The 16,650-nt window shown below is 42.3% G+C and overlaps 1 long non-coding RNA gene across 2 annotated transcripts in view; it reads left to right on the top strand.

Moving 5' to 3' along the window:
* Positions 1–13,373, top strand: part of LOC308482100 — a 28,482-nt gene extending 15,109 nt beyond the window's left edge. The window contains exons 4-7 of one of the 2 annotated variants that reach the window (XR_013989005.1): positions 52–146; positions 1,398–1,554; positions 2,640–2,887; positions 13,138–13,373. This is a non-coding gene — a long non-coding RNA (uncharacterized lncRNA). The remainder of the gene's footprint in view (positions 1–51; positions 147–1,397; positions 1,555–2,639; positions 2,888–13,137) is intronic. The other variant, XR_013989004.1, reaches the window with a different exon arrangement.
* The last annotated feature ends 3,277 nt before the right edge of the window (positions 13,374–16,650 follow it).

The following is a 16,650-nucleotide window of genomic DNA, read 5'->3' as shown; positions in this document are numbered from 1 at the left end:
TATAAATAAATTTATTATTATTATTATTATTATTATTATTATTATTATTAGTCACAGAAAGGTGGGAGAAGGCAGGTAAAGGGACAAAGAAGATCTCTGCTGCCAGATGGAGTATTCCGCTGAATGCTAGGTGCTCGTAAGCTCAGGTGAGAAGAGTCCTACTCAAGGTCCTACTTGCAGCTTTCCCATGGTCATCTAGTGGGCTACTGTAAGAAAAGCAGACCCTCCAAGTGTCCCTATTTTCCAGGGATAGTCTTGGATTTATTGAAGCCATTCCAGTTTCTGATTTGATCCTGCAATGTCCCACTTTTCCTTAGGGTGTCCCCATTTTCATTAGAGAAATGTTGGAGGGAATAATAATAATAATAATAATAATAATAATAATCTCTTACTTATACCCCACCCATCTGGCCAGGCCTCCCCAGCCACTCTGGGTGGCTTCCAATAGAATATTAAAAACACAAAAAGCATCAAATATTAAAAAACTTCCCTGAGTACACCCTGAGAACAGCCTTCAGATGTTTTCTAAAAGTCAGGTAGTTGTTTATTTCCTTGACATCTGTTTGGAGGGCGTTCCACTAGGTGGGTGCCACTACCGAGAAGGCCCTCTGCCTGGTTCCCTGCAACCTCACTTCTCATAGTGAGGGAACCACCAGAAGGCCCTCGGAGCTGGACCTCAGTGTCCAGGCTGAACGATGGGGGTGGAGATGCTCCTTCAGGTATACTGAGCCGAGGCCATTTAGGGCTTTAAAGGTCAGTACCAACACTTTGAACACATTAATTTTACAGTTATAAATATTATGATTTTACATTGTGCTGATCCCCAGTCTTTTAAGATTAGGTGCCCCTTGTTCTGCCACTCTTTAGAAACTCCAGTCCTTTTTTTTTTTTTAGCCTATTGGTTTCATCTGTTTTCAATTCAAAGGTGAAATTGACATCTGCGGGGAATTTCCGAAAGGCAGCTCTTTTGTGTTTCTGTTTTTTAAAAAATGCTTTTTGTTAGAAAACCACCAGTCTGGAGGGTCTGGAGGGACCCTACTTACTACACACTATACTATCAATATGACCAACAAATTAGGACAACCTTCTTCAATGGGCATCAAAAGCTTGAAATTGTCTTTAAATGAACCTTAATGGCGTTGGGTGGTTGGTGGTTACTAGCTTTTGGAGACATCCCATCACTTCAAGTGGAAGCAGAAAGAAAATCTGAGTGCATCAACAAAGAAGCCTGACTTGTTCAGCTGACTGGCTGGATAAAAACAACCACCATGCTTGGGTGGTGGGAGCATTAATGCACACTGCTTGTCTTTGGGGAACTGATACCGCTTTAGGGACTGGTACTGCCTGCTTAGCTGTTTGCCTGCTCCCCCGTGTTCTGTTTCTTTCTGAACAAACAGGCATCTGAAGGAAGTCTCCAGAGCTATCTTCTTGAAAGGAAACAGGATGTATAAAAGGCAGCCCCTATAACTCCCTATTGCTCGGGAAATGGGGAGAGAAAAAGAATGCAATAGTTCAGCAATAAAAAAAAGATGACTTCGAAAATGTTCCTTGCAGGTATGATTGTTCACATCACATGAAACTCCTTGTAAATTTGTGAGACAGAAATCCTTACTCCGCTTTCCTGGGAGTAAGTCTCATGGAATTTGATAAGACTTTGTTTTGAGCAGACATTGTTAGGAATGCAACTTAAGGAAGCAATCCTATCCGAAAGAAACTGGCATAAAGCAAGTTCGTGTAAGTTAAACTGGTGCAAAGTTTCACTGCTCAAGCATCATCCTCTGGAAACTATCATCCAAGTAGGACCAGAACTCCTACAAAGTGATGTCACCCCCCCCAGCTGAGACAGTTGCTCCAGAAAGGGGGTCATAGTCGATGGTATCAAAAGCCACTGAGAGGTCAAGGAGAATTAACAGGGAGGCATTTTCCCCTTATCTCTTCCCTGGCAACCAAAGCAGTTTCTCTGCCAAAACTGGGCCTAAACCCTGATTGAAATGGATCTAGAATGTCAGTTTCCTCCAAGAGTCCCTGGATCAGGTCTATGACCACCTGATCAAGAACCTTTCCCAAGAAGGGGAGATTGGCAACTGGCTGATTATTACTCAGATTTTCCAAATCCAGGGAGAATTTAAGGAGTGGTCTTACCACTGCCTCCTTCAAGCAGGCAGGAACCACCCACTCTTGCAATGAGACATTAATCTCCTTCCTGGCCCAGGCAGCTGTCCCCTTCCTGCTAATTTTTGTCAACCAAGACAAGCAAGAGTCCAGATCACAAGTAGTCACCCTGACCAACCCAAATACCTACCAACACATCAGGATTAGAGGGTACTCTGGACACTCAGTGAAAGTCATCTGCTGTAACAGTGGAGTCAAGACCACAGTAGAAACAAGCAATTTTATCCTCAAAATGTTTCACGAATGAATGACAGTGGGCAGCCATCAGTTTTGCCAACTCCTTCGGGCCAGATTGTAAAAGGACCCACACTACCTGGAAAAGTTCTGTTGGATGGTGCAATAAAGATGCAATGGGCGCAACAAAGCATGCCTTCTTTGCTGCCTCCACTGCCACTAGGTAGGCTTGATGATGAGCCATCATCAGTTTTCAGTTTCATTCATTAGAGTCTTCCTCCACTCGTGTTCAGACATCTCCCAGCTTGTTTCCTCCCATGAATTGAGAGAGGGTGCTCAAGAGCAATCGTGTCAATGGCCCAAGGCATCAAGATATTCCATAAGTTGGCCAAGGCTTCAACAGGTACTCATCCACCAGAAAATCCCTGAGGGCTGTCTGGAAACCAGTTGGATCCATCTGCCTCCAATGGCAGATCATCTTCAGAGGTCCTCCCTTGAGCATAGGTCTTCAGCTGAGCTGGCGTTGGGGACTTAACACCAGGTAAGCCTGGGAAGCAGCTAGCTGAGCCAGAGACATGCTGCATCCTAAGTGAATGCTTTCCCTTTAAATTTTAATTTTGTATCATTGCTTTGGATACCCAACATAACTTCTTTCCTTTTCTTATACAGACTGTGTAAGAATGACTCAGAAATATAGTAGCACTTAATTTGAGAATAATTTCGGGGGTGGGGGATATTTGAACCATAGAAGTTACAATTGAACATACCTTGATGAATTTGTAAATCAATGAGCATGGAAAGATTAAATTAATCCTAATATGGCAGGTGGGGAAAATCAATGATTATGTTATTAAGCGAAATTAAAGTTCTGCTTAATTACTAGAAGGAAACGTGGTACTATAGGCAGATCAATTAATTAATTCTGTGTTTAAAAATCTATAGTATGAGAACATGCTGACCTGTCAAAACATTACTATAATGTTCACTTATCAAATAGCTATGACTCTTTCAAGAGAGACAGAAGAGAAAGAGTGCAGTCTGTGAGAGAGAACCTAGTAAACCTGATTTTAAAGGAGTTTGGCAGACTGGGATAGAACCAGAGTTAAATTTGGTAAGCGCTCTCTCTCTCTCTCTCTCTCTCTCTCTCTCTCTCTCTCTCTGTGTGTGTGTGTGTGTGAGAGAGAGAGAGAGATAGAGAGAGGGAGGGATCCAAATATGATGTGAACATAGCAGTTTATGGATAAAGTCAGGGATGATTTAGGTTTCACTGGCTTTTCAGATCTGTGCCAAAATCTGTCCCCCAGTTTCTCAGAGGTTTTCACCCCTGAGAAAAAAGCTTCAATTTTTGTGCCTTATTCTCAGGACACTAGAATTTCTTTAGAATTTAAGTGGGTGTGGAGCTTGAGCTTACTTTAGTACTTGAAAGTAGGGATGGAAGAGAAACTGGAATCAATTTTTATTTAAAAGCGACCTCACCTAATTCACACTTTCCAACACCATACATGGACTGAAATATAGTCACCCTTCAAAATGTGCACTTCTCCAAATTTCACAGTGTTCTTTTAAAACTATTTGTGACAAAAAATATGTCTTACACAAATAGTTGAAGACAAATCTTTTTACTTGTCAGGTTGGTAACAGTTGAACAACAAGTATTATTTTCAAACTTCTCCTGACAGTGTCTGCATGAAGTTCCCAAACATCTCACCTTCGCAGTCAAGATAGAACTAACAGAATAACCAATCAACTGCCAATTCCCAACTGCCAACTACCATTTGCCAACTGCCACCTCCTTCCCCCAATACCATTTATTCTTGTGAAATACATTTCCAATGAAATTACATTACAAATACTAACACATTTCACTAGACAAGTAATGTGTACAAACAATCAAGGCTAAAATATTTGTTAAAATGCATACATTGTTGAAAATAACATACAAAACTGTGTTATAATGCATTATAAAACACATTACTTTGTACAAATGTGCTTATTAGGGCAAAACTGCACACAAACGTGTATATTCGGAGAAATACATTGATAAATTTTCGTGAGCACTTTAACAAAAAAATGTCCAGAAACTGATGTGGAAATGTGGAGTACAAACTTTAAGACTGGAAAAATGCAAAACTTAGAAAAAACAAAATGCACAGATCTGCTTATCCCTATCGTGAGGTGGCTGAGGGTGGTGTGTGTAAATTTTTCTTTCAAGTATATTTTTCAGCACTCTGGACAGTTACAAATACCCTTCAGCCACCTCAAAAGTGAACGCTCTGTACCTCACATATGAGAATTTAACTGATTTTCACTCTCTCTCCTTTGAAAATTTCCAAAACCAACATTTTTCTCATTAATTGACAGGGAAGGGGGGCTGGGATTGGATAAATGTTCAGCCCAGAACTATTTCAGTTCCTAGTACTGACTATGTGAGAGAACGTTATTAATAGATCAGTTAATAGGTTAATAGGTTAGTTGACAACATTGCTTGTGACACCTGCCACTTACAGCTAGCTCTATCCCCCCCCCCCAAGCACCCTGTAATTCCTTCCTAAATCAAAAGACAGTCTCTTTGTCTGTGGAGAAAAGTCTTGGGTCAAAAGAGGATCTCTTTAGACATAAAGCCCTTTTCAGGTGTCCCCACTTTTCTACAGAACATGAATATGTAGTAGTGGCAGCCCTTGCCTCTGCCAAGTGTGTATTCTTTGGTGCATAGAACCATTGCTGGTCAACCTATAACCCTGGAAAGGAAAATTCCTTATCTTGTGCAGAAGCGCCTGCTGTCATGATACCACCTCCCTCTGTATGTGTGTTCATTTGACGTAGAAGAGAGCCCAAGCATCTCTATAAAGAGTTAAAGTAAATGGGACGCGGGTGGCGCTGTGGGTAAAACCTCAGTGCCTAGGACTTGCTGATCGTAAGGTCGGCGGTTCGAATCCCCGTGGTGGGGTGAGCTCCCATCGTTCGGTCCCAGCTCCTGCCCACCTAGCAGTTTGAAAGCACCCCTAAGTGCAAGTAGATAAATAGGTACCGCTTTATAGCGGGAAGGTAAATGGCGTTTTCGTGTGTGGCACTGGTGCTGGCTCGCCAGTTGCAGCTTCATCACGCTGGCCACGTGACCCGGAAGTGTCTTCGGACGGCGCCGGCTCCCGGCCTCTTGAGCGAGATGAGTGCGCAACCCTAGAGTCGGTCACGACTGGCCCTGTCGGGCAGGGGTACCTTTAAATGGGGGGCTTCAATTAGACATTGATAGCCATATCCTCAATGAATTTGTCTAAACCATTTTTTTTTATCAGCCAGATCTCTTATTTCTCTGCTACTTGTTGCTACCAGTATTGTTGTTCTTGTATTGTTGCTGGGCGGAGTTGCCAATCTTTGTCAGCATGTCTTAATAATATGTTTGATGATTACCATAGGTGCCAATTCCCTAGGGCCCTGGGTGCCTGAGCACCCACAAATTCCCCATGAAGGGTTCAGGCATCCACAAATTTCAGTACCAAGGTCATGCATGTTGCATGGCACCCACAACCCCAGGCACCCACAATTGTGAGGCCAAGTTGGCACTCCTGATGATTACTCTACTCCAGTTTTGAGGCTGTCCACTCCCCTATGCACAGGTTGTATAATTTAGCTTAAAATGCACACAGAAACCAAACACACTTTAAAGTAGTCTGTCATTTGAAGAGTTACCCACTGTCATTTGTAATACATCAAGAACAGGTAAACCTTTGTGTAATCCATTTAAAGGTCTCCACCAGCTAAATTGTGTTGACTTGCTGGGTCATTACCTACCAAATCTTAATCTCCATTATAGTGACTGCTTTCAAAGCTGTTTATCCTCTTATAATGGCTCCGTCATTTTCATTAATCAATGAGCTCACTTAAACATGCATCCAGTCCTTAACTGCTCAACAGATGTGAGTGTTATTCAAGGTCCACTTAGCCCAGACTGGAAAATTTAAAAAGAGGAGGAATTGAGATGTTATACTTTTGGATGGATAGCTCATGGTTCACACTGTAAGTTTGTGAGGGTGCTTGAGTGATCATCTTAGCTACATCGACTGTTGAGGAAGATAAAAATAAAATAATAGGGCACAATCCAGCCACCACTAGACAATGCAAATCCCTACAGATTTTACTAGAAGTCCATTAATAAAAATATTAAGTTTTTAAATTGAAATCAATGGGACTTTTATAAATTAAAGCTACTGACAGCATCTGAAGATGACACAGGTTAAAGTAAATTTCGTTGTCCTGCTGTTAAAAGCACGATGGCAGATTAATCCATTTTTGTTGTTGTTGTTGTTCCTAGTAATTTTCAGTCTTACTAGGAGCAGGTTCATAGGGTGGTGTCCTTGTCCCTTTTCTTTCCTAGCTTCTTTGCAAGGGACAGTTGATGTTACCAGGTCACTGTGTTGAGGGAGGGGTCAGTTCACTGTGGTCACTGTGCTGAGGGAGGGGACATTAAAAAAAAATCCTAATCAAGTCTATCCAACACTGGCTTGGCCTGCAGTTATTTTTGCACAGATCTTCTGCAGAAAAGGCCCCTTGTTGATCTAATTTTGTGGTTTTGTTGCTGTTGTTTCTAGAGAAATGGCAGCAGGAGACTCTAATAAGGCAATTACCTACTGTTGGTTTTTGGAAAATATTGACTACAATTCCTCCTGAGTTGAAAATGTTCCTTCCCACTCCATTCCCTTCAGATTCATGCACATCATTAGACATCCTGTTATCACCTGGATGCTTTTATTAACATTACCTTTATGTTCACCTTATGGCATCCTGAGTTATGTAGCAATTAGATGCAGACAGCCATCAAGTACTCTTATAAAAGAGCCACTCTTTTGCATCTACATGAGCCAACATTTTGCTCCTTTAGCACAGGGGGTGCCAATGTGGGGGCTATGGGTGCCAGTGTGCCCAATAATACCTTTTATGGTGCCTGAGGAAAGTCTCAGTAAATACCTCCTAAAATATCCACTTGGTCAGCCTCTCCTATATTGGACACAGTCCTTGAAGCATGCCCATGTCTCATTTATTCCCTTGAAAGAAAGCTGACCTCAATGGGCAGAAGGGGGCTTTTTGTTTCAGCCAGAACTCACTGGAACTCACTTTTGGTACCTCTCAGGTGGGCGCCACTGCTATTATAAGAGAACAAGGGAGGCATTCCTGGTGAGTTCTGGTATCTCTTGTTTCTAGAAAAATAGCACTGCTACTGAGTTCCAGGAGAAAAAGCCCTAGTCCAGGGGTCCCCAACCTGTGGCCCATGGGCCAGAAGCAGCCAATGGAGACCATTTAACTGGCCCACAAGCCGCCCCCGAACCAAGCAGTCCATTTGGCGATTCCCCCCGTGCTGCGCTAAACCGGTGCAGTGCAGTGCGGGGACTCTCTTCCGTGGCTCCGGAAATTGCTTCTGTGCATACCCAGATGCCGGAAATCATGTCTGCACAGTCAGTGGTGCCAGAAATTGCTTTTGCACATGCCCAGACACCAAAAATTGCTTCTGCGCAGGCGCAATTTCCGGTTTCTGGGCATGCGCAGAAGCAATTTCTGGTGCCGCAGACATGCACAGATGCAATTTCCAGCGTCACGCTGCACTGGCCCGGCCCACGGAGGATCTCTGCGAGAGTGATCCGGCCCATGCCCGGTAAGCCTTGCCGACCCCTGCCCTAGTATGTCTCAGGGGAAATCCACTAATTTCCTGGTGGCTTTTGAGGGGAAATATGCATTTTGTAAGGACAAATTTTCCAATGTAATTATTATTATTATTATTATTATTATTATTATTATTATTTATTATTATTTATACCCCAGCCACTCTGGGCGGCTTCCAACAGAATATTAAAATACAATAATCTATTAAACATTAAAAACTTCCCTAAACAGGGCTGCCTTCAGATGTCTTCTAAAATGTACATTTTCCAGTTTTTCTTCATGTGCTTGTGATGAGTGTACCAGAGAGGAGAGGTGTCTGATCTTTCTTGCCCCTATTGTACTTATAGGACAGCCACCACTACAGCTGCGACTCCTCAGCTCATAAGTGGTAAAGGGCTTGGTGGTTGGCTGGTTTGAGGGGAAGAGCTTGCCCATCTCCACCTTAAACATACCTGTGCCATCAATTTCCTATTAATGCAGGTGTAGCAGTATTTCAGTGACAGTTCATGTACAAACCCAAGTTCAGCGAAACTGCTACTCACTTTTGAATTTGACTGATTAAAATCAGAGGACCCTCTAAATTCATTTGGGTTTTGGATCAAACAGTTTTGCTAAGAACACATACTGAAGAACTGTCCTGGTTCTATATTTCATTTTAGACAAAACGAAGTCTTAACAACTGCAGAAGTTTTCCTTTAATCGTTTTTCCAGGGTCAGCAGAAAAGGGATTTTTGAACAATAGACTTTGCTCATTTCATGTTGTTTCTTACAAAGCAATCTCAAGTAAGATTTCTAAATGGACCAACTTTTCATTGTTTCACAGCAATTACTCGTCCTCCTCCAAAATGAATCGCACCCAACTCCATATTGTAAGGAGCTTTCTATTAATCAGTTCAGCACTTGCTACACCAATATGTCTGGCTCTGCTGACGGCATCAAGAGAGTTGTTTGCTTTAAATTACTATATCATTTCATTTGTGGCTTCTTCAGTACTAACTCTAGTGCTAGCTAGATATTCCTTACATGTCTTTATCTGCCCAAACATACATACAGAACTTAGGAAATTTCACAAATCATATTCAGAGTATGTATTGTAACTTAACTTTGAAAGTCTTACAAATATTTCACCAGAATAGGACTCAACAGCTCATTTGTCTATCACCACTCCAGCTAAACAACTATTAACAGGTAAGTTTTGTTAGCTCTGCTAATAAAGCCCTTGAATAGCTTTAGGATACCCCAATTGGGCCCCACATCCTATCATAATAAACACCCTCTCCTAGTTCATATAGCGGTTATAGCACTGCATTAGGATCTGGGAAACCAAGTTTCAAATATTCCCTTAGCCATAAAGCCCATGGGATGGCCATGAGCCAGTCACTCTCCCTTAGCCTTACCTACCCAACAAGGTTTGTTTGAGGATAAAATGGCAACGGAAAGAACTGTGTATGCCACTTTCAGCCCCTTGGAGGAAAGGTGGGAAATAAATAAATAAGACACTGTACCTTTAGCATCCTCAACAGATGTCTGTGCAACTTAAAGCCAGTTATCACCAGCTGGACCACACCCACTCCTCTTTGATTTTTCTAGTTGCAATGCAATATATTCTGGTTAGAGATCATGATGGGATCTCATATAGAACCCCAGCGTTGGGAGAAGTAGGGAGAAACAGGGGTAGGGGCCAAAACCACCCAGTGAGGACAGAGCATGCTCAGTGGACATGGAACAGATGATATGGGGAAGGACCATAGCTCTGTGTTAGAGCATCTGCTTTGCAAAAGGTCCCAGGTTCCATCCCTGGCATTTCCAGGTAAGGCTGGGAATGACTCCTTGGTCAGTGTAGACTTCACTAAATGACATAGACTAGTGGTCTGACTTGGAAGGTGTAAGGGAGTTTCCTATATCCTATATCTAAACCCTGGTGAGCTGTTGCTGGTCGGTGTAAACAACGCTGAACTGGATACACCAATGTTCTGGTTGAGTATTACACAGCTTTCTGTGTTCCTCTTATCTTGGGCAAGGGCTGTACTGTAGCTCAGTGGAAAAGTAGTTGCTTTTGCACACAGAAGGTCCCAGGTTCAATCTGTGAACTGCCCTGAGACCCCAGGTATAGGGCGGTACATAAATTCAATAAATAATAATAATATAGGAGCTCATTTCTAGTGGAGTGAGGAAGGAGTTCATTATTCTAGTGCCAAATGATGTTACATTTCTTGACTCAAATAAAAGCACTGCCAAACGTACATTGTGGCCCCACGTGCATTTGCTCAGAAGCAAATCTCACTGTGTTCAATGAGTTTTTTCACAGGTTTGCAGGATTTCCATGTCAATTTTAACTTTGCCAGTGAACACGGTCTAAAACTGTGACTTCCTTTAAAGTACACACACACTGCATACAATGACCCACAAATTAGCCTAAAACTCAGCTATGCTCATAAATGTGAGTGTTACGTTGATATTGTGTGGAGGAAGCCATACTGTAGCAAAGGCTGCCAAGATACTATCCTCGCTACATCCTGTGATGGATGTGGTGAGCTTTCTTTGAAAACTCTGAGTCTCTATTAAGCCAAGATGTTCACCAGGGACATGGCATTTATTGCTGCAGTTTAGCACTGATGATGTTTGTTGTGAACCAATAATACACTTCTATCACTGTCTCCTTAAACATTGGCTGACCATAATTTATGGGTAGCAAGTGAACAATTCATCCTTAGGCTTAAGGATTTGATACGTGCCTGTTAAATGTTTCTTAGCAACCTCTACAGAACATTTTCATGGTCTTAAATCATGGTCGTTGCTAAGCCTTCATTAAAAGGCTCTACAGCATGAACCTTCCTTTCAATCAATACATCACCATCTACAACTGGTCATACAGAGAGGGATTGAGTTATTTATAGCTTTGGGGATTCTCTCTCCCCCCCTCCCCCAAGTTCTTTACAGCCTAGCATAGAAAGCAATGAATATTTGAAGTCAGAACTGTATGTTTTGTAACATAGTTCAGACTGGACAGATTTTTTTAAAAAAATCATGATTGACTCAAGGCACAATTTAGAGATGGAGGGGGCCCATGCTACACCTAAATCCTACTCCTGGTGCTTGGCACACATTATTTATGTATTTAAATTATTGGTGCTAACAAAAACAGTCACAATAAAAGAAAATATTAATTAAAAATGAAATAAAAATGGGCATTTTTAAAACCAGAGGAGACGGCATTAACGTGGTAAAGGTAAAGGTAAAGGAACCCCTGACCATTAGATCCAGTCATGGCTGACTCTGGGGTTGCGGCGCTCATCTCACTTTATTGGCCGAGGGAGCCGGCGTACAGCTTCCGGGTCATGTGGCCAGCATGACTGGTGAACCAGAGATGCGCACGGAAACGCCGTTTACCTTCCCGCCAGAGCGGTACCTATTTATCTACTTGCACTTTGTCGTGCTTTCGAACTGCTAGGTTGGCAGGAGCAGGGACTGAGCAACAGGAGCTCACCCCGTTGCAGGGATTCGAACCGCCGACCTCCTGATCGGCAAGTCCTAGGCTCTGTGGTTTAACCCATAGCGCCACCTGCGTCCCATGAACGTGGTAGGAAGCAATAATAAAATACCTATTGGAATAAAAAAAAGGTATCAGCATCTGTCTAAAAAACAAGATCTGGTCATACAGAAATACATTATGGCATACCAGCCATGAACAAGAATTCCACAACTGCAGTGCTGTCACCGAAAAGCCCTTGGTGAGATTCAGCACCCCTCACCCATGCATCCTGTTTGCTTAGCTAAAATTGACCCCATCCCTCTGCTTTAAGAGAGTTGTTTTCAATGTCAGACCTATTCAGAGAAGACTCATTGAAATTTATGGACAAAACAAACAGATACATTAATTTCAATGGGTCTGCTCTGGGTAAAATTTAGTTAGATACAACCTTATATTATTTGGGTGGGACAGTCTCAATCAAAGATATTCTCTTTTAACCCCACATTCCCAGCATGTTTGCACTGCTATCTCAGCGACATCTACACTGGATTGGTCACGCCCACAGAATGGAAGATGGCAGGATCCCCAAAGATCCTCTTTGGGGAGCTGGCTTCAGGCACCAGGCCTGTTGGCAGATCAAGTGTGTTACAAAGATGCCTGCAAAGGTTACATTAACCCTGCCATGTGAGTGCAGCTTAAAGACAACCGCAACACCTGGAGACCATCAGTCAGGTTGTATATCCACAGCAAAGAACAGAGGAAGAATGACTGCAGGGAGGAGCACAGAAAGAATAAATGAAATGGTACACCTGAATTAGCACAAGCTGACACCTAAATTTGCCCCAGCTGCAACATAACATGTCTCTCCCATATTGACCTCTACAGCCACAGCAGGTGCTGTAACTCTCCAACAGTTTGATATCACCTCCAATGGCACACTCTTCCTTTGTTTCCCGAGATAGGTGGATGCCAGCTGGCAACTGGTGTACATTTATTTATGCATTTATTACACTTATATCATACCTCCCACCTCAGTAGCTGAAGCCAAAGGACTTAATTCTTCCCCCCACTTTTTATCCACACAAAAATCCAGTCAAGTTGGTTACGATAACCAAAGCTGTAGAAAAAGCTTCCTGGATGAGTATCTACCTGGCAGAGCAGTAGACAGGGAGGGCAATGCCTCCTGGCAATGGCATCATTGCCATATCCCAGGATGCTTCAGGGGTGGGGCATGACACTGGCAAGGTCAGGGTTCTTAAGTATAATTGTTTCATTGACACTGAAATGGAGAATGCCTGTATCTGTATTGCTAACACTGGGGATTCTCCATGGCAGCATACTGAGAGCTCTCTGAGCTTTAACTAGTTGATAATTAACTGTGATGTTCTCTGCTCTTATAGTGAGTTGAAACAAAATTAAAGAATTGTGCATGCATCTGAAGAAGTGTGCATGCACACAAAAGCTCATACCAATAACAAACTTAGTTGGTCTCTAAGGTGGTACTGGAAGGTTTTTTTTTGTTTGTTTGTTTGTTTTTTTACTATGGCAGACCAACATGGCTACCACTTGTAACTTTACTGAGTGTTTAACTTTAGATCATGTGATGAAGGTATTAAATTGTAAATTCACTGTACTGAAGGATGGTGGCTGTTTTCTTTGTTCCCCAGGCACTGTGGGAGAAGGATGTGAAAATGGCTCCTTCAAGGAGCTCAACAGCTTTGGGCTGGAATACAGGCTAATGCAGAGCAAGAGATCTGTTTGCCAGATTATAAGTTATTTTATTTCTAAGAAGATGGGCCTACTTCTTTGACAACCATGTCTTCTGGAATTATTTGGATGGATCTTTCTTTCTTTTTTGTACCTGTTTTGAAGAAGTTCTGGTTAGTAAAACTTTGAATCAATACTTATGCATCTGGACAATGTTTTATTCCAAAAGGAGTCAGTTGTTGTGCATCCAATTGCTTCAAGCTGCACAATATTAATATCTGCATTAAGGGTGGGAGCACTGGCATATGCAATGTAGCATGCTCTGCAATGCAGTCAAACTAATCTGACCTAACTACTAACCTTTTCTTCTCCTTGAACCAAACTAGTATGTGGCAGGGACACCATTGCTGGGAGCCCAAGTCTGCAGTGATGCACTTTCCCAGCAGCTGCTCCTGCAACCTAGGCTACTCAAATGTCTCATTACTTCAGTAGGCCCTGAGCAATTTCTTCTGGATTTCTGCCCCAGTAGTAAAAGGGCACAGGAGAACTCAGGCTATTGAGTGTTCCTTCCACCCTCTGTGAAAGAGAACTTGTTGAAGTTTATTGCATATTGAGCATAAGTTGTTTTAGCACAGGCTATTTCCTTTCAATATTACTTTTTTTAAAAAGCAGTTTGTAATAGAGAGGAAAAACCAAATATCTCCTGATGTTCTCCTATATAGATATATATAATAGAAACCCATGTCACCTAATGCACAAATTGTATATTGCCTTTTTTCTGGACCAATCTGAGAGCTGTTCTTTCCTGCTGAAGTATATTGGTTACTCCAAAAAGAAGAAAAATGGAATCCAGGTCAAGGAGTTTCCATTATCAGTTGTTTTGCACTGGAAAGCATGTTTTTGTCACAAATTGTTTCACATTGACTTCCCCTGCATGGCTATAAAGGCTGCTTGTATTTTATTGCGGGAGCGATTAGATTCCTCAAAAAGAAATTGTTCCTTCTCATCCTTATCACTCCTCTGCCACTGAGAATGTGAAAAGAAATCTCTTTGATTATTTGATCCAAGCTATCTTTAGCAGACAGATAGAATTTCTCGTTGGCAAATTAGGCACATTAAAATGCTGGTGATGGTGGGTAGTCACCATTAGAAGGAGATATCCATCTAGAGATGTGTGAGAGAGGTTATAAATCAGCCTTCCTCAGACATGTTATGGACTAGGACTAAGTTGGCTGGGGTCTGAGGGAATTGTAGTCAAAAACATCATGAGGGCATCCAGTTGGCGAAAGCTCTACAGCATACAGAGACACCTGGAGGTCAGAGACCCTCAAGAGTTTGTCATTAGTCTAGTAGCTTTGAAGGGGTGAGGAAGAAGATAATGGCCTGCACAGAATTTTATTTTGCTTTAGGGTCAATGTAGCAGAGCTGACCCACCAGTGAGGCCGGCTGAGGCAGCTGCTTCAGGTGGAAGAACCACAAAAGGCTATGCTCCCATGGGTGCCCCACCAGCTCCAGCCCCTCCACTACTGGTAGAAAAGCAGTGGCAGCTGCAGTAGCTTCTGGCAAGATTTCAGAAACCAAGAGTAACACAGGGCAGGAAAGGGGTGGGAAAGCCACAGATGACATGCAGGCCTCAGCATAATTTCACACAGGAGGAGAACCCTGAGTGAGGGAAGTTGGGCAGAGGGGGAGAAATGGGAGGGGGAGCTGCAATAAAGTGATTGAAGCAGTGGCATAGTGCAGGTTGCCAGTGGCTGGGGCCACACGGAGGTGCGGTTGGTTGGAGAGGAGGGAAACTGACAGAGTATCCATGCACATTCATTTGCCTAAGGGCATCCACGTCACCCAGGAGATTGCAGCTGCAGAGATAATAAAAGAAGAGTCATTCCGTTGTCTGGAGAGCTCACTTCCTGGTTCCTGTTTTCAATGGAGCCCAGTGACGGAAGCATGCAGCTGTATTGAGGCAGCACCGGGAGTTGAAATTATGGACGACCTAACAATTTTGTGCTTGGAACAAATCCTCTGCAGCACCCTCACACTACTCCACTAGATGGAAGGAGAAAGAGAAGAAGTGAAGCCCTCTGAAAGCAATCAGTTCAGACCCCTAACAAAACAGAATTCTCCTTTTCGTGGCAGCCCACTAGGTTTGAGGAAGAGAGAGAGAGAAGTCCCCACTTACTGCTGGATCTCCCCTCCCCCCAAATTACCCACAACACAAATATTTTCCTCTTTGCTGCTGTATATGATAAACCTCTCCAAGTTCTGGCTGCCCATTTTTGGAATACTCTCTCTGTTGTGGTCTGCCAGGGACATTGGCTGACATCTTTTGATCCCAGGTGAAGACTTGTTCCTACCCACCATTTTTTTCTCATGTTAGTGTGCTGCCAAAGCACACTTTGTGGGGCTGGGGGCAATGTTGTTTTTATTTGTCTGTGATTGCAGACAAATTGTTTGATTGTCTGAATGAGAATGTTAATGGTTTATATTGTTTAAAATGATATAATGGATTTATGTTTATGTTTTAAAATGTAAGTTATTTGGAGATCTTTTAGGTAACAAGCAACTGGTAAGTCTAAATAATACTATAACTTTCTACCTCTCCGTCATATGAACTGATAGATGAACTACCACCCCACATGGGAATAGCCCCCTGACCCAGATGTATCCTTTTTTAAAAAAGTTTGAAATTGATTTTAACTAATCCTAAATCATACTTACAATAATCCTAGATGGAGATTAATACTGCCATGCATAGCACTTTATAGCAAGTACAGAGGGAAAACATACACAAATCATTTGCCCATGTTACTAACTAACAGCAGATAATTTCCACAAATACATTCGGATTTGGCTCAAGTTCTTAACCAACCCAGTTTTTTTTACTCCAATTATCATTAAAAGAGACACTTTAAAGAGACAAATGGACACTTTTAAAAATGCTTCGCTTGTGGGTTCTATCTGCTTTGCACATACGCTGTTAATTTAATTAATCTGTGCATCATTGCGCATCTCACCCTTCTGTTATCAAAAGGGTGATCTCTCCTCATTTCCATTTAGAAGCAAGATCTTTGTGTTAAAAGCATAGACCCAAATTTTGGCTGTTTTGACATTTGTACATGATCTTTAATACTACCAAGAAATATGATTTCAGGATCTAGACAAATTACATAACTAGATAGATCTTCCATTTGTTTTAACCGCATCATTCCATTAAACTTTGGTCTGAGTGGTGTGAATTATGTCAGTTCATAGTGGAACTCACAGAGACTGAATTCCTCAAATAGATGTTATTCAAATCGAATTCCTCTAATAGAGATCATGGGAGGTGGTGAATTCTTGCCTGCAGTTGGATAAGGGGTAGTAAGCTTAAGCTCTGTCCTGATAAGAAAGAGTTGTTGATTTTGGGGACCCTTGTTGATATGGGGAGTAGGGACCAACCTGTTCTTTATGGGATCACAACCTCCTTCAGGAAT

Source organism: Podarcis pityusensis (genome assembly GCF_964106645.2).
Source record: "Podarcis pityusensis genome assembly, chromosome: 7".
In the NCBI taxonomy this organism is placed as follows: Eukaryota; Metazoa; Chordata; class Lepidosauria; order Squamata; family Lacertidae; genus Podarcis; species Podarcis pityusensis.
The sequence above is the reverse complement of the archived record's forward strand: the minus strand, read 5'-3'. Positions and strand labels throughout refer to the sequence as shown.